This window comes from Scardinius erythrophthalmus, assembly GCF_964197995.2.
Source record: "Scardinius erythrophthalmus genome assembly, chromosome: 20".
NCBI classification, from domain to species: domain Eukaryota; kingdom Metazoa; phylum Chordata; class Actinopteri; order Cypriniformes; family Leuciscidae; genus Scardinius; species Scardinius erythrophthalmus.
In genome coordinates this window covers 24,572,308-24,592,309 of record NC_138240.1, presented here as the reverse complement: position 1 = coordinate 24,592,309, position 20,002 = coordinate 24,572,308, and positions in this window count along the sequence as shown.

Genomic DNA, 20,002 nt, shown 5'->3' with positions numbered 1-20,002 from the left:
TGGAAATTAATGGTAATTTTATTTTATAAATATAAAATATTTAAAATAGGCTATGAGAAAAAAACAATAGGCTATGGTGTAGCAATATTTTAGAACTATCAAATCTTTCTGCATTAATAATAAAAAAGTAGCCCATGTTTGTTCGGGATTTGAACGTTATAGCCTACCACTCGGCCACGAATTTGTTTTGTTTTATATTGTTTGAAATGTATTTTTACATATTTTGCTTTCGTTAATGTTAACCAATTCTGTTGTAGCATAATAGGCCTATATTCTTTCCCTAAAAGTTTGTTTTATTCTCTGCTTTGTTTGTTTATATTTTTACATATTCAATCAGTCTCATTTTTGTTCAAATAATGAAAAAAGTTTTTTTTTTTTTTTTTTTTACAAGATCTTGCGCCACATTTTTTTTTTTTTTTTTTATAAACAGATAGGAAACTTACCTTTTAAAATGCCGCAGTTGCTGCTGTGCGCGAACGACTTTGAAATTCGACTGGTTTATTTTTGCTGCGGCAGTAGGCTAATAGGCATTGTGGTTGATTATTTATTAAGGAATTCAAATGATAATCATAACAACATGTAAGCCTATTTAATTCTGAATATAACAAAGAATGCTTAAACTGACTAACATCGGGTAACTGCAAGTCCTGAAAATGTTTTAATTTTACGGTAAATTATTTTAATTTATTTCACTGTTATGTTTCAGTTAATAAATCTACAAACACATTAAAATAACACGAAGTAAGTAACCTATTGACATAGCCTTTCTAAATTATAGAAAAACTGGGCACACAATGTTAACGTGTGTCTACTTTGTTTAAATTTAATGAATTTGAATTCGTTTAACCACAATATTTATCTTGAATTTATCTGTGACCTCAGCTCAGATTACTGCCGCGGCAGATTACGTCATAAAGAGAATAAACTGACACTTTTGAAGTCTGTGATTACAGCGCCACTCAGCGGTAAAAGGCAGCAAATACACATCCCAATTTTGCCGCCGCGGGAACGGCGGCGGTAAAAGTCTCATTCTGGTTGGCCACCATCTGTAGGTCAAAGCAAGTATCTGACCACCATTGACCTCGCCAAAGGATATTGGCAAATTCCTCTCACTCTTCAATCTAGAGAGTTGACTGCCTTTAGAACCCCATGGGGGCTATTCCATTTTAGGGTCCTCCCTTTTGGCCTGCATGGGGCTCCAGCCACTTTTCAGAGGCTCATGGACCAGATATTACATGGTTTGTCCTTTGCGGCCTACTTAGATGACATTGTTATCTATAGTGACTCTTGGGAACAGCACCTACAACATCTGCAAGAAGTTCTGTGGCGACTCCAGCAAGCTGGCCTCACCATCAATCCACTCAAATGTGCTGTACCCCGGACTGAAATTGAATATCTGGGCTATGTCATTGGTAAAGGGGTGGTCAGACCCCAGGTAAAAAAGGTCCAAGTCATTCAACAGTGTCCTTTACCCCAAACACGAAAAGAATTGAGATCGTTCCTTGGTATGGCAGGTTTTTATAACCGATTCATTCCTAATTTCTCTGGCAGAGCAGCAGCCTTGACGGATATGGTGGGCTCCAGATGCCCTAATCGACTTCAGTGGTCAGAGGAAACAAAGATGGCTTTTCAAGACATCCAGACTGCCCTGGGTGAGGACCCTGTGTTGCATAATCCTGACTTTAATGAACCGTTTATTGTGCAAACAGATGCTTCGGAACGAGGTATTGGAGCCGTGCTACTGCAAGGGCCAAGTGAGGGACGACAACTGGTGGCTTGTATTAGCCGTAAACTCTTCCCGCGAGAGGTCCGGTATTCTACTATCGAAAAGGAATGCTTGGCTGTGAAATGGGCTCTGGATTCCCTAAAATATTATCTGCTTGGGAGAGAGTTTATTGTGGAAACTGACCATAAGGCTTTACAGTGGTTGAAGAGGATGAAGGACACAAATAGCAGAATTACTCGGTGGTACTTGGCCATGCAGCCCTTCCAATTCAGTATCCAGTATGTTCCAGGGAAAGACAATGCTACGGCTGATTTCCTCTCTCGCTGTGTCAGGGAGGTTCCTGAAGTGGGGGGGAGTGTGATGGCCGACGACGTGGCCACACAGCAAGGCGGTAACTAAACCACACACACTGACATGCCTTTTCCCCTTTTGTTTGTTTACATGTTATTTTGGTTGTCCTTTATTAAATTTTATAATTAAATCTTTTGTTGCAGATCATCCTATATATTTCATAATAAAGACACACACAGAGTTGGTTCATTTTACCCACTTTATTTATAATTTACACTTTTACCATACATGACTAGGTTGGGTGCACACTTTCTAGTTATTAGTGGTATATTGTGTTAAGGTTTATTTCTTTTGAGTTTAAGTTGCTTACGTGGGAAGAGCAGAGGTTTGGCAATCTCTGGGACGCTGCGCTCCGGTGGAGGTCCATTCCAATAAAGGACCGGCTGGCGTCAGTTGCTGCCATTTTGTTCTGTTGGGCTAATCCATGTTGCCAATTAGCTGGGGGGTGTATGATTGACTGTATGCTTGTTTTGTTTATTATAATTCTATTTATATTTTGTTGACTATAATTATTTGGGTACATTATTTTGTTTATGACTCATTTCTTGTTATTTCTGAAGTTAATTACTTTATGTATTGTAATTGTGTTAAGTGATATTTGTGGTGTTCCCTGTGTATGTCTAATGGACTAGTCCTGTGTGTATATAAGTTCCCCATGTGTGTCATTTGGGAGGCCATGTTTTCTTTGTTTAGTTTGTTTGTTTGACTTCTGTTTTAGTTTGATTTTCTTTAGTTTACTATTGTTATGGGCCCAGACCTGACTTTATTTTCAGTCAGTTTTTTAAGTTATTTAATTTGTAACTTTGTTTTTTGCATTTAATAAATAATTTTTGTTTGGAAATCCTGTGTCCTTTGCCCTTGACTGCTTGGTCCCTCACATCCATCCTTTTAGCTGAATGTTTCCCACCAGATCACTATTTTGACACCACGATTCAGACTGCAGCCATTTGGAGAACTCTGTAAGTGTAAAGGTTGAGGCATGATGAGGCAGCATCTGTCTCCTGAAGGCAGCTCTTAAATCAGGTGGTAACTTGGTCAGCAGGCGAACTACGTGGGACCCACACATCAATTCAGCATCCCCATCTGGTCCTAAGGATTTCAGCAGTCCTACAAGGGCTTGAATTTGTAATGCAAACCTTTCAAAGGCTTCTGGGTCTCCTGGACGGACATCTGGCGCGTCCATTACTCTAGTAATCTTATTCAATGCAAGTTGATGAGGCTTACCGAATTTCTCTGTCAAGGCGTTCATTGTCTCGGTGTAAGGATATGGAGAGTTGAGGAAAGAATCTGCAATCAGTCTAGCATCTTCCAACTGCAGATGATCCACCAAAATTTGATACTTAAACAACTCTGACCCATCCTCAGGTAGCAGATTGTGCAGAGCAAGCTTCAGACGTGCAAACTCACTTGGATCTTTATGCACAAGGTAAGGTATACTGGGCTTAGGACCTTGATATTCTGCAGCTGACTCTTTTAACTGAATGGAAGGTTGCTCTAACCAGTAAGGCTTTGGTCTTTGAACAGGTAGTGGCCTTGGATGGTGGTACATATCGCTCTTTAATCTAGTGACAGGCTCGTAGCTGCTCTGGAATCTGTCATATGGCCCATAAGATCGATCTGCAACATACTGTGGTGGATGTGCGTACCACTGTGAGTCAGGTTATTCATAATGCACAGGTGGTGGCTCTTTATAAGGCTGCGGACGATTGGGTGTTGGACCTCTAGGGGTGTCATGCTTTGACGCTACTTCATCTTTCATGATCTGTAACGGACCCATCATTTTATCAATCATAACCATCATGTCTGCAGCATTATGTTGGTCAGGAGGGGAAGCTCTAGGCTGCTGCGAGGGATAATTGGGGTCCTTAGCACTACGACTCATGCCACTGAAAGAATAACGTGGAGTCCCTGCTTGTGGTGAATAAGGATCTGGGGAAACCACATATGAAGGAGAAGCATGCAAGTCAAGAGTGGCAGATCTAGGCGGAGCACTGGTACATAGTCGACCTGTGAGCTTGATGTGGGGGTCAGGCATAACGTTAGCTGATTGCTCATGGACAGGAGTAGAGGCCTCAGGTAGATCCATGGCAGCAGTCCGATACTGTGGGGCTGCAAAGGATTGTGGCCTTGAATCCGGAAGGTAAGGATATGATGTCGACTCTGATGACTGGTTAATGTCTCTAGGTGGAGTACGAGGTGCCATCTGTTGTATACCTCCTTTGCTCCCACTGGATTCCTGTTCTCGTCTGTGCTCATACTGTGCTGTGCTTAAGTGCTGAGGATGTTTGTTACCTGGTTGACAACCTCCATTGTCCACTTCAAAATCGTCCAGGTAAGCAGGATGACGTTTCTGGCGGTTTGGCCGTACATACTCTGGAACAGTTCCTCTTTGATACTCATCAACCATACTGTCACTGTAGCAAATCACATCCGGCTCGAAGGACCATAATGTTAGGAAGGGTTAGTTGTGACTCAATCAGGTGGTTATATGTTGCATTCGCTACAGGATGTCAGTTAGACTCAGGAAGACAGAATCAGGTTGATATAAATGTACTTCAATAGTTAGGATAAAGGAACAGCAATCAGCACGGTATGGCATAAAGGGATTTCTTCATTTGGTTGCAATATAAACAATCTGTAGTTCTGTAGTTCTCTGTGTATGTGTGGTTATATCGTCATTGATGCACACCAACTAAAACCACTCAGGAATCATTAGAACAGGGTAAATTCTCGGTACTCAAGCACTAACAGTCCACACCTGACCGGAGATTCTATCAATTTCCTCATGACGCAGTCTGCGTTATGGCTGATGCAATGCTTGCAATGAACTTGAGTAAGGGCAGGCTGCCACCTACTGGACATAATAAGGGATGTTCCCATGTTAACTATATACATGTTGGATTCATAGCAGGCCTTTTGTACAATTATTCTCTGCTCCAGATGCGTGTTTATTAAAGGTTATAAAAGCGACAATCTCCAATATGTGAGGACTCCGACGTAGACACATTCATTTTAATATCAATTATGAATTATTTAAACTCTTCTGAGGTGCCCAGGCTGCGTGACTGAGGATAGACGTCCAATGAGCATAGGCTCTGGATCGCACTTCGCCGAGGTAACTTAACTTACGTGTTTACCGAAAGAGTCGCCGAGGTAATTTACGTGTTTACCGAAAGAGTATGGCATTGCCTCGCAAATGGAACAATTAATTCTAAAAAAATCCATTTGTATGTTTTAGTGTTCTGTGTTTTACTGAAATTGAACGGCAGGGAATCGCGCAATAATGGCCGTGTTGATTAAGTACCAAACCCCACAAAACTAGTTGGCAAACTATTTTTGAACGGCGAGCCCAATTTTATTCATTTGTATAGCTGTGTCTCTGGTGTCTACCGAGTAAGTTATGAGTTAACTGTAAGCCGAATATAAAATAAGATATCGAAAGCATTAAGAACAAATTTTGCCTGAACGTTACGACTTCACGTTTCAGTCAGGTGATTGTTATGTACTCGGTGAAACGTACAGCAAGTTTACGAGTGGGCAGTGGACTCCCAGCTTCAATTAACCCTGGTAACGTTACATAAAATGTTATATTGACCCCATAATATCAGTTGATCTGTTCTGTTTTCAGTAAGCTTGCTTCTCTCCCATTAGTGCACATTTGGGACATTTCTCTCGTGTAATGCCTACCGTCTAGGCATAATAAATAGCCTAAATGAAATGCTTATTTTTTAAATGATAAATTATGTTTAAATATTTTTTTTTTTCAGTGCACAACTGATATGACATTGAATTACCATAAACCATACCATAAAAATAAGAAATAAGTTGTATATGTGTAATTGTAATTTATGTTGTCAATAACCACACTATGGATAAAGTTTTTGAATGTTAACGTTTTTAAATTTGTGTTTTTCTTTTTCTTTTTTCATTTATTAAAAGCCATTTCTTGTGGAACTGTGTGTTTCATTTGTTCTTGCATTTGATTGATTCTACATTTCAGGTTAATAGAGCAATTTAATCTATAACATGTTGAGTCCAGTCATTTTAACAAAATAAAAGCATTGGCTTATTCATATTTAAAATAAAGTTTATTTGAGTAGGCCTATCATTCTACGTCATTTCTCCCAATGCTGCCCCGCAAAAAAGTTTTTCATTATTATTAATCTATTATTGTTCCTTGCTGGTCTCTATTATTGTTCTTTTGCATTCAGGGCAAAAATTCAAATTTGCCCTGAATGCAAAACTTGCCAACCATACAAGGAAAAACTTAAGAAAAAAAAGAGAAAATTTTAAATTAATGAAATCTGATTGGGCTGCTTCCATACAAAAAAAAAACTGCAACAGGACTGTAGTTAGTAACAGCAGTTATTTTTTGGTAAGTGTTAAACTGCAGGTTTGTAATGATAAGTGACACCTTATTACTTAGTAATTTAGTTTAATATAATTTTTATAAAATCAATATTTTTTATTATGTTATTAATATATGAGATGTTACATGTCAGTGAAATTTTAAATGTTAAAAGTAACATTTTGTAATGGAGACAGCGGATTTTGCTCATGAAACACAAGAAGGGGGAATTTCCGTTGAAATAATTGAACCATTTCATTGAATGTAAAAGTTTACATTAAAAAAAAATGTTTTTCCCTATTTTTCATGGATAATGACCAGTGTCCTTTCTCTTTAGATTGATGTATCCATTTTAAGCAAACTTATTTATTATTGAATTGGTAACACTTTACAATAAGGTTCATTAGTTAACATTAGTTAATTTAATGTATTTACTAACATGAACTAACCATGAGCAATACATTTGTTTCTGTATTTTTCATATTTGTTAACGTTAGTTAATAAAAATACAGCTGTTAATTTTTTGTTCATGTTAGTTCACAGTGCATTAACTAATTTTATCAAGATTTTAATTAAGCATTAGTAGGCTAAATGTTGAAATTAACAAAGATTAGTAAATGCTGTATACGTGCAGTTCGTTATTAGTTGATGTTAACTAATGTTAATATAACTTAGTTTAAATGTTAACATTAATGTTAATTAAGTTTAAATGTTAACTAATGTTAACAAACCTTATTGTAATGTGTTACCATTAAATATTGTGTATAAAGTTGTTAAATGCATTTTTTTTTTCCCAGCTTGACAAGTTGGCTGCCCTCAATCTCCATCCCATTCTGCTTCTTGGGAAGAACAGTGACTATACAATTGTGGCTGATGCCATTTTAGGTGATGGACATGTCATAGATGATGATCTCCTCCAGAGGTTGAAGGCTGTCTATGAAGCAGGGTTAAAAAGTTTGTATTCTTATATTTTCCTGCTATTTCTTGCATTACATTTAAATAACTGTATAATACCTACAGCCATTTATTGTACAGTTTTTGTTTATTTGTAAGTGTGCACTAGGTTGGGCAATGTATCACTTTTTACAAAATATCCATACCAGTTATAATTTCTTAATCTAAACACTGATATAATAATCCCTGTATACATTTTTGTTATTGCTATTAATTGAAAAATTTGTTGTCGTCCTAAAGTTCATTTTCAGAGAGAGAAGAAGGGGACTGCCCCAGATACTGAATTGACCACCAATACCGCTGATGAAGAACCACTGAGAGACCAGCCCATCACAGCTGAAGAACCACTGAGAGACCAGCCCATCACTGCTGAAGAACCACTGAGAGACCAGCCCATCACTGCTGAAGAACCACTGAGAGACCAGCCCATCACTGCTGAAGAACCACTGAGAGACCAGCCCATCACTGCTGAAGAACCACTGAGAGACCAGCCCATCACTGCTGAAGAACCACTGAGAGACCAGCCCATCACTGCTGAAGAACCACTGAGAGACCAGCCCATCACTGCTGAAGAACCACTGAGAGACCAGCCCATCACTGCCGAAGAACCACTGAGAGACCAGCCCATCACTGCTGAAGAACCACTGAGAGACCAGCCCATCACTGCTGAAGAACCACTGAGAGACCCACAACCAGTGGCCTCCACACTTCAGTCCCACAAGCGTAAATCATCAAGTGCCACCAAAAAAAAAGGTAAAATTATGCATAAAGCTTTTAAACAATTAGTTATCAATGTGAAATTTCTCTTCCCATATTTTTTTTAACAATATAATCTTTCATTCCCAGAGCCAACTAAAAAAAGAAAAAAAGACCAGATGCATAAATGTGAAGTACATCTAAGGCAAAGATTCTATATTTTAAAAAATGTTAGTTGTATACAACTATACAACTATTAAAGGTCAATTTTTTTTAAAATAAAATATTGTATTTTAAACTGAGCAAAATTATGGAAGTCTACAGTTGCTTCAGATATTCCTTAGCCCTGGCTCTGTAATCTTGACTGCTCTCTGACTGTAATGAGATGGTTGAGGCTGTTCTTTTTTCTTCTTCTTTTAAACACAGACAAATGTGCCGAATGCTTCGAACGGCTGGAGAACAACAGCTTCCCATTCCAAAAAATTGTAAAAAAGAGAATGAAAAGAGTAAGTGAAAACTAGGGATGCACGAGATATCGGCCGATATATGATCATTTTAATTGTAGCCTAGTTATCGGCCCAATACAAAAAAAAAACAAATTGGTCGATATGTTAAAGTAAAGGTCTGCGCGGGACTGTTTTTTAAGTCCCGCTCCCACCCGCTCCCGCTGGGGTTATATCCCGCACCCACTCGTTCCCGCTATATACACTATTTGTTCACCCGCTGTCTGCTTAGAATAATTTTCTTCCCGACCCGACCATCCCGCTTTAATATAGATCTCCCAGAATTTCACATGTACATTTTCACAGAGAAAATAAAAATGTAGTCTGCACAAAAATGTTTTTATTATTTTATTCGCCTTGTCAATATACAAAATTTAACATTTTGCTGCAGACAGTAGGGGAAAAAATATCGCAGGGAAAAAAAGAAGAAGAGTAGGCTATTATTTTTATTCGTATCAAAATTCGTTACATTTTGCTGTTAAGCAAATACAATCAATGCATGACAGAAAGAACCGTTACTGGTCCGTGCGTGCAGCGCGTGCAACGGTCCTGAGTAGCCTACAGGGCAGACTGTAGCCTATACCGGGTGGTCGATGAGATTAAGATTAGGTAAAGCGAAGATATGCTGTTCTGAAAGAACGTCGGCGTCGGGAACGTGATATTGAATGACCGACCGCTCCCGTTCAAATTACACCAGAGTTACCGACCGCTACCGTTTTTTAGTCGGAAATTTAATCCCGCGGCGCAAAATATCTGGTCGGGTCCCGCGGATCCCGCGGGACAGCCGCGGGAATGCAGACCTCTACGTTAAAGCCTATAAATGATGTATGTTTCCTTAAGCTGAAACGCTTCAGATGCACACTGTTCACCATTATGGTTTTATAATGCTTAAAATATGATTGGAATTCCTTCAAGAAAAAGAAAACTTAGTTTAGTACAACATGTGCAGCACAAGTCTGTCATATAGGCTACATAAAATTATGAGAACATCATTATAATTGTGTGCTCGGGACATGGCTTTTATTGGTGAGGCTTTCGTTTTTGTAGCCAGGCTCTCGAAAATTATCTAAAAACTTGGATTTAAATTTATCGGCTGATATATATCGGTTATCAGCTTTCAAATATAAAGAATTATTGGTTATCTATCGGGCGAAATGATCAGTGCATCCCTAGTGAAAACACTTCTTAACAAATTCTGATTTCTCAGTTTTGCCAGTTTTATACTACATAAAGGTCTAAAAATAGCATTAACTCAACATTTAAAGGAACACACTGACTTTTTGGGACTTTAGCTTATCTCCCAGAGTTAGATCAGTCCATACATACTAGGGCTGTCACTTTTTATTTGATATTCGAATATGCATTTCGAACATGACATAAAATATCCGAAAACGAACTATAAATAAACTATCCGGTTTTTAAAGTGCCATGTTTTGCGCATTTTTTACAGTTTTTTATGATTAAATCGTTTGCTTTTTATTTTATTGTTTGCCATCTCATCCAGTAGCAGCCGCTCTAAACGTATTGTAGCATAGGCCCATGACCAAATCAAGCGAATAATAGCCAATAGCCAGCTTGTTTTGAAAATGGAAGATAACGACAAGACTAAAGAGACCGTGCTGTAATTCCTGCCTATTACACACATACACACACAACCCACAGAAAAGTCAGTATCGAGTTCTCTTTCGAGCTTGAACAAACCACAACACACAAATTATGCCAAATGTCCATTTTGTCGAGTGTCCTCATAAGTGCAGTCTTAAATTATTTAAATAAAGTCTTAAATAAACGTAGAGATTTGTGAGAAAATGCAACGCGTCAGATCGCGTCTCTGTCCGCAGCGACTGGTCTAGAGTGTCATTAATGTTAATCAAAGAACAGAGGTAAGAGTAAATTACTCACTCAGACCCGGCGCCAGGAGGATTATTATACCGGTAGCCTAATCATGAATGCACTCCGCTATCTTTTAACACATCTCCGGCGAATGGCTTTTTCACGCAAAAGAAAAACTCTTCATGAAGCACAGTGAAATTCAGCGACCATGTGGCGTTTCCTGATGGATCGAGGTTGTTTGTTAACTTCATTTTACATTTTACTTGTAGATATTCGAATATATTCGAATGCATTGCTCGATATTCAATGTCCGTTCGAATGATTTTTTTCTCAAAAGTGACAGCCCTAATACATACCCTTTTCATCTCCGTGTGTGAGTTGTTACTCTGTCTGGCACACCCACCGCTAGCCTAGCTTAGCACAAAGACTGCAGGTAAACGGTTCCAGCTAGCATACTGCTCCCAATAAGTGACAAAATAGCACCAACATTTTCCTATTTACATGTTGTGATTTGTATAGTCACAGTGTGTACAAATAACAAGGTCAGCTGTGCACCACAGAAGATTATGTGATTATGAACAGGTGAGTTAAAGGACCTATTGGCCTGCACCATCTGTATTTCTCATACCTCTGTTTGTTTACTTTCAATCATATTGCTCTGTAATCCACATGGATAATTTACTTAGTCAAAATTTTCAATACCAGCATGCCACTCAGGTATGATACACACACTAGACAGTGCTCGAAGTGGGGTGGTACTAACCAGTACGCAGTACCGGCACTTCTACAAAGTGAATACAGTACCTGGTTCAATGTCTTTATTCAAATGCAAGCTATAGTGCAGAGCTGAGTTCACACGTTAGACCCAGTGAGAGTTTAATTAAATATTCTGTCAAAACGTTTCACTTTCTTTTCTTTCTTTTTTTTTTACGTAGAAAGGGTTTTCTAGATCTGTCAGTACAGTACAGGACCACAACCGTTAGACTGAATTTTTACAATGTAATATTTATTATAACATTTGTTTTATAATGAGATGTTTGTAGGTGGCGATAACCTTAGTGGGTGGAGGTTTATTCTGTGGCTCAATTTTTTATTTAGGTGGATCAGCATGGACACACTGAAAGAGGGTCAAAACAACCCACAAAGCTGTGTGTAATAAAGTCAATGTGATCTAACAAAGGTAAAGACAAAATATTAACCATATTGTGACCTTGGACCACAAAACCAGTCTTATGTGTAATTTTATTAAAATTGAGATTTATACATCATCTGAAAGCTGAATACATAATCTTTCCATTGATGTATGGTTTGTTAGGATAGGACAATATTTGGCCGAGATACAACTATTTGAAAATCTGGAATCTGAGGGTACAGAAAAATCGAAATATTGAGAAAATTGCCTTTAAAGTTGTCCATTTCTATTGGCGATAGTGCTGCATCCATTCACAAAAATAAATGTTTTATATATTTAAGGTGGGAGATTTACAAAATATCTTCATGGAACATGATCTTTACTTAATATCCTAATGATTTTTGGCATAAAAGAAAAATCTATAATTTTGACCCATACAATGTTTTGTTGGCTATTGCCACACATATACCCGTGCGACATAAGACTGGTTTTGTGATCCAGGGTCACAATATGCTGTTTATATTGCTTATATATTGTTTTTATAAAATAAAAATCTGTTGAGTATTTTAACATACATTTTTGTATTATGTCGAATTAAAAACCCCAAAATGCAGCGGGTCCACCAGACCCACGAACACTGGCTGAATAACAATAAAGCACTGCACACACTTTTTTTGATTAAGTTTAAATGTTAACTAATGTTAACAAACCTTATTGTAATGTGTTACCATTAAATATTGTGTATAAAGTTGTTAAATGCATTTTTTTTTTCCCAGCTTGACAAGTTGGCTGCCCTCAATCTCCATCCCATTCTGCTTCTTGGGAAGAACAGTGACTATACAATTGTGGCTGATGCCATTTTAGGTGATGGACATGTCATAGATGATGATCTCCTCCAGAGGTTGAAGGCTGTCTATGAAGCAGGGTTAAAAAGTTTGTATTCTTATATTTTCCTGCTATTTCTTGCATTACATTTAAATAACTGTATAATACCTACAGCCATTTATTGTACAGTTTTTGTTTATTTGTAAGTGTGCACTAGGTTGGGCAATGTATCACTTTTTACAAAATATCCATACCAGTTATAATTTCTTAATCTAAACACTGATATAATAATCCCTGTATACATTTTTGTTATTGCTATTAATTGAAAAATTTGTTGTCGTCCTAAAGTTCATTTTCAGAGAGAGAAGAAGGGGACTGCCCCAGATACTGAATTGACCACCAATACCGCTGATGAAGAACCACTGAGAGACCAGCCCATCACAGCTGAAGAACCACTGAGAGACCAGCCCATCACTGCTGAAGAACCACTGAGAGACCAGCCCATCACTGCTGAAGAACCACTGAGAGACCAGCCCATCACTGCTGAAGAACCACTGAGAGACCAGCCCATCACTGCTGAAGAACCACTGAGAGACCAGCCCATCACTGCTGAAGAACCACTGAGAGACCAGCCCATCACTGCTGAAGAACCACTGAGAGACCAGCCCATCACTGCTGAAGAACCACTGAGAGACCAGCCCATCACTGCCGAAGAACCACTGAGAGACCAGCCCATCACTGCTGAAGAACCACTGAGAGACCAGCCCATCACTGCTGAAGAACCACTGAGAGACCCACAACCAGTGGCCTCCACACTTCAGTCCCACAAGCGTAAATCATCAAGTGCCACCAAAAAAAAAGGTAAAATTATGCATAAAGCTTTTAAACAATTAGTTATCAATGTGAAATTTCTCTTCCCATATTTTTTTTAACAATATAATCTTTCATTCCCAGAGCCAACTAAAAAAAGAAAAAAAGACCAGATGCATAAATGTGAAGTACATCTAAGGCAAAGATTCTATATTTTAAAAAATGTTAGTTGTATACAACTATACAACTATTAAAGGTCAATTTTTTTTTAAATAAAATATTGTATTTTAAACTGAGCAAAATTATGGAAGTCTACAGTTGCTTCAGATATTCCTTAGCCCTGGCTCTGTAATCTTGACTGCTCTCTGACTGTAATGAGATGGTTGAGGCTGTTCTTTTTTCTTCTTCTTTTAAACACAGACAAATGTGCCGAATGCTTCGAACGGCTGGAGAACAACAGCTTCCCATTCCAAAAAATTGTAAAAAAGAGAATGAAAAGAGTAAGTGAAAACTAGGGATGCACGAGATATCGGCCGATATATGATCATTTTAATTGTAGCCTAGTTATCGGCCCAATACAAAAAAAAACAAATTGGTCGATATGTTAAAGTAAAGGTCTGCGCGGGACTGTTTTTTAAGTCCCGCTCCCACCCGCTCCCGCTGGGGTTATATCCCGCACCCACTCGTTCCCGCTATATACACTATTTGTTCACCCGCTGTCTGCTTAGAATAATTTTCTTCCCGACCCGACCATCCCGCTTTAATATAGATCTCCCAGAATTTCACATGTACATTTTCACAGAGAAAATAAAAATGTAGTCTGCACAAAAATGTTTTTATTATTTTATTCGCCTTGTCAATATACAAAATTTAACATTTTGCTGCAGACAGTAGGGGAAAAAATATCGCAGGGAAAAAAAGAAGAAGAGTAGGCTATTATTTTTATTCGTATCAAAATTCGTTACATTTTGCTGTTAAGCAAATACAATCAATGCATGACAGAAAGAACCGTTACTGGTCCGTGCGTGCAGCGCGTGCAACGGTCCTGAGTAGCCTACAGGGCAGACTGTAGCCTATACCGGGTGGTCGATGAGATTAAGATTAGGTAAAGCGAAGATATGCTGTTCTGAAAGAACGTCGGCGTCGGGAACGTGATATTGAATGACCGACCGCTCCCGTTCAAATTACACCAGAGTTACCGACCGCTACCGTTTTTTAGTCGGAAATTTAATCCCGCGGCGCAAAATATCTGGTCGGGTCCCGCGGATCCCGCGGGACAGCCGCGGGAATGCAGACCTCTACGTTAAAGCCTATAAATGATGTATGTTTCCTTAAGCTGAAACGCTTCAGATGCACACTGTTCACCATTATGGTTTTATAATGCTTAAAATATGATTGGAATTCCTTCAAGAAAAAGAAAACTTAGTTTAGTACAACATGTGCAGCACAAGTCTGTCATATAGGCTACATAAAATTATGAGAACATCATTATAATTGTGTGCTCGGGACATGGCTTTTATTGGTGAGGCTTTCGTTTTTGTAGCCAGGCTCTCGAAAATTATCTAAAAACTTGGATTTAAATTTATCGGCTGATATATATCGGTTATCAGCTTTCAAATATAAAGAATTATTGGTTATCTATCGGGCGAAATGATCAGTGCATCCCTAGTGAAAACACTTCTTAACAAATTCTGATTTCTCAGTTTTGCCAGTTTTATACTACATAAAGGTCTAAAAATAGCATTAACTCAACATTTAAAGGAACACACTGACTTTTTGGGACTTTAGCTTATCTCCCAGAGTTAGATCAGTCCATACATACTAGGGCTGTCACTTTTTATTTGATATTCGAATATGCATTTCGAACATGACATAAAATATCCGAAAACGAACTATAAATAAACTATCCGGTTTTTAAAGTGCCATGTTTTGCGCATTTTTTACAGTTTTTTATGATTAAATCGTTTGCTTTTTATTTTATTGTTTGCCATCTCATCCAGTAGCAGCCGCTCTAAACGTATTGTAGCATAGGCCCATGACCAAATCAAGCGAATAATAGCCAATAGCCAGCTTGTTTTGAAAATGGAAGATAACGACAAGACTAAAGAGACCGTGCTGTAATTCCTGCCTATTACACACATACACACACAACCCACAGAAAAGTCAGTATCGAGTTCTCTTTCGAGCTTGAACAAACCACAACACACAAATTATGCCAAATGTCCATTTTGTCGAGTGTCCTCATAAGTGCAGTCTTAAATTATTTAAATAAAGTCTTAAATAAACGTAGAGATTTGTGAGAAAATGCAACGCGTCAGATCGCGTCTCTGTCCGCAGCGACTGGTCTAGAGTGTCATTAATGTTAATCAAAGAACAGAGGTAAGAGTAAATTACTCACTCAGACCCGGCGCCAGGAGGATTATTATACCGGTAGCCTAATCATGAATGCACTCCGCTATCTTTTAACACATCTCCGGCGAATGGCTTTTTCACGCAAAAGAAAAACTCTTCATGAAGCACAGTGAAATTCAGCGACCATGTGGCGTTTCCTGATGGATCGAGGTTGTTTGTTAACTTCATTTTACATTTTACTTGTAGATATTCGAATATATTCGAATGCATTGCTTGATATTCAATGTCCGTTCGAATGATTTTTTTCTCAAAAGTGACAGCCCTAATACATACCCTTTTCATCTCCGTGTGTGAGTTGTTACTCTGTCTGGCACACCCACCGCTAGCCTAGCTTAGCACAAAGACTGCAGGTAAACGGTTCCAGCTAGCATACTGCTCCCAATAAGTGACAAAATAGCACCAACATTTTCCTATTTACATGTTGTGATTTGTATAGTCACAGTGTGTACAAATAACAAGGTCAGCTGTGCACCACAGAAGATTATGTGATTATGAACAGGTGAGTTAAAGGACCTATTGGCCTGCACCATCTGTATTTCTCATACCTCTGTTTGTTTACTTTCAATCATATTGCTCTGTAATCCACATGGATAATTTACTTAGTCAAAATTTTCAATACCAGCATGCCACTCAGGTATGATACACACACTAGACAGTGCTCGAAGTGGGGTGGTACTAACCAGTACGCAGTACCGGCACTTCTACAAAGTGAATACAGTACCTGGTTCAATGTCTTTATTCAAATGCAAGCTATAGTGCAGAGCTGAGTTCACACGTTAGACCCAGTGAGAGTTTAATTAAATATTCTGTCAAAACGTTTCACTTTCTTTTCTTTCTTTTTTTTTTACGTAGAAAGGGTTTTCTAGATCTGTCAGTACAGTACAGGACCACAACCGTTAGACTGAATTTTTACAATGTAATATTTATTATAACATTTGTTTTATAATGAGATGTTTGTAGGTGGCGATAACCTTAGTGGGTGGAGGTTTATTCTGTGGCTCAATTTTTTATTTAGGTGGATCAGCATGGACACACTGAAAGAGGGTCAAAACAACCCACAAAGCTGTGTGTAATAAAGTCAATGTGATCTAACAAAGGTAAAGACAAATATTAACCATATTGTGACCTTGGACCACAAAACCAGTCTTATGTGTAATTTTATTAAAATTGAGATTTATACATCATCTGAAAGCTGAATACATAATCTTTCCATTGATGTATGGTTTGTTAGGATAGGACAATATTTGGCCGAGATACAACTATTTGAAAATCTGGAATCTGAGGGTACAGAAAAATCGAAATATTGAGAAAATTGCCTTTAAAGTTGTCCATTTCTATTGGCGATAGTGCTGCATCCATTCACAAAAATAAATGTTTTATATATTTAAGGTGGGAGATTTACAAAATATCTTCATGGAACATGATCTTTACTTAATATCCTAATGATTTTTGGCATAAAAGAAAAATCTATAATTTTGACCCATACAATGTTTTGTTGGCTATTGCCACACATATACCCGTGCGACATAAGACTGGTTTTGTGATCCAGGGTCACAATATGCTGTTTATATTGCTTATATATTGTTTTTATAAAATAAAAATCTGTTGAGTATTTTAACATACATTTTTGTATTATGTCGAATTAAAAACCCCAAAATGCAGCGGGTCCACCAGACCCACGAACACTGGCTGAATAACAATAAAGCACTGCACACACTTTTTTTGTCTACTAAAATCTAACTATAACATTTGATGCCTTGTGTAGCCTATTTGCTGTGGCAGATATAAATGATTTGAATGAATGTGTTAGGTTATCCTGGCATAAACCAGTCACAGAAAATTTCAAAAAACACCATTAGTATGTTTGTAAGCCATTTGGTTTATGAGGACACAGATATCCTCATAAACCATGTAATACCCATGTCATTATACACATTTGTGTTCTCATAAACCATATACAAGAACACACACACACACACACACACACACACACACACACACACACACACACACACACACACACAATAACAGCAGGCCCTGACAGGAGGAGGAGGACAGAGTAAAGGTACACAGAAAAATAATTAATCGTATCATTTTTCTTTTGATATTTATGGTTAAATGCAACAGTGTCACAAAAGTGGCATCACGTTTTTACTTGTGGGCAACGTAGCTGCGAGAGGTCGCTGATTGACAAGTGGGTTGCCCTATCACAGAGGCACAGAGGTCAGCAGATTGACAACTGAGTGAGGGGGGTGTGTCCGCTCTCTCCGCCACCATCATACTGTACAACCTCAAAGGTAGGTAATGAATACACGTACTGATATCAACATATGCTTACGGAACCTGAATAATACAGTTAGTTAGCGCTGTCTAAGCCATCATTCATTAATTATTTATCACCATTAATTTATAGGGATGTGTCTAATGACATAGGGGTTTATCCAGCATTATATTAGCCACCGCATTTAACGTTAGCTGCAGTTGGCGGCAATGTGTTAACCGAGGTCAGAATTATATAAGTTGAAAACTTCATTGACTCCAATACCTAGATGAAAACACATATCAACTATGGAGTATGGGTTATTTTTGCATAAAAGTCATATATCGATATTTTTTCCCTGGTTGGATAATTTCATATGTCTATCACGGTAAATCGCACTCCCAGCCCACACACTCATACTACAAATCCCACAATGCACTGCGACAGACAGCTGACACACAGGTCTGGCGGCTCAAGTGCAGAAATGTATAGTCATTTAAACGCAAAATAAACTATATCGATATTAACGATATCTCGTGCTGTATCGCGTTTGAAAATATGAAACACACATGAAGTGTTGTCTGACACTACTGATAATGCTGAAGTAGGCCAAATTACAAACATTTGCAATGTAACACTTAAATAATGCAGTGCCTTTGTCACTTTGGTTGTCATTAAATGTTGTCATTAAATGTTGATTGTTTTATATTCTAGTTTTAAGATGCCAAGAGTGTCAACAATAACAACCTGCGTGAGTTGCAAAGCAGCTATTGTGGCCACCAAGACCTGCAAATATTGCCAGTCAGTACAGCCAAGAAAGCAAAGACTGGCAAAACAACTCCAGAAATTTGAGGCCAGAAAGGAGAAGTGGTTGAAAAACCAAAACAAAAACCAAACCACCAAACCTGTCTTGGTATGTGTTTAACGTCTGTGGTTATTATTTACATAATTACATCCCACTATGTTTCAGACATTTATAATTGCTTATATTTCTGTATAAATTATATAATATATATCTTTATTTTCAGGTCGAAAAGTTAAACACATTGGGGTACAAGGCCATAGTCTTCATTGGAAAGAAAACAAAGAAGCAGAAAACCTGGTCCTCCAGCCAAAATGGCAGCTGTCAGACCATTCTGAAAAATGTCTTGACAGGATGAAGGCTCTCTATGGAGTGTTAATTAATAGTAAGTGTGTGCGATTATTTAAAATCTTACTCCAGTCAACATAAAAATAAATGTGGCACAGACACAGCAATTACAGTTGGGAATTGTCTTGGTAGCACTGCCACAGGGCAAACCACAGTGGACCAAAATAGCTATTCACCTGTTCATCAAATTTGATCTTTGCTTTATCGAATAGGTTTTTCGGTAACACTTTATAACAATGGTTCGTCATTAATAAGTAACTATGCAGGAAGTAATGCAGGATTACTACATTAACACTTCAGCTACTACTATTAAATAATATAGAAACAAGCTCAGTAAGTAATATCAAATTTAGGAGATAGTTCCTTATTAGGTAATCAATAATTACTTAATGAGATAAGCCTCATAATTAACTGTTAACTAACTGACTAATTATAAAGAACATTAACATGAAAATAACCGTTATTTGCAGACTTAGTCAGTGAGCCACATAGCTGTCTGCCATACATAGCAAAAGAGTCAACAGCAAGATGCATTGCTCAATTCAACTTAAAAAAACTAGAGAATACAAAAGACAAATGTACTGGATGTTTCCTTATGGAGCACAGTCACTGCTAGAAAAAAGGGGACATTTGTTCTTATTACAGGAGGTGAATAATTTCCTCTTTTTGTACCATTTGTACAGGTTGTACTAACCAGCAGTCCACCACAAGTCCTGCTCCCATCCAGTCCACCACCAGTCCTCCTCCCATCCAGTCCACCACCAGTCCACCTCCCATCCAGTCCACCACCAGTCCTCCTCCCATCCAGTCCACCATTCAGTCCGGTTGGCTACTCTACCACTGACAGAAAAGGCGTGACTGCCATTTCACACCGTGAGCGTGAGCGGCGTGTGTTTATTCGGCGTGCAAGTTAATTAATGAGTGCATTCACACCGGGAGCAGGGGCAGCCCGTCAGCAGTAGTGAAGCGGGGGTTTCGGCGCCGAGTCTATTTTTGGTTAAC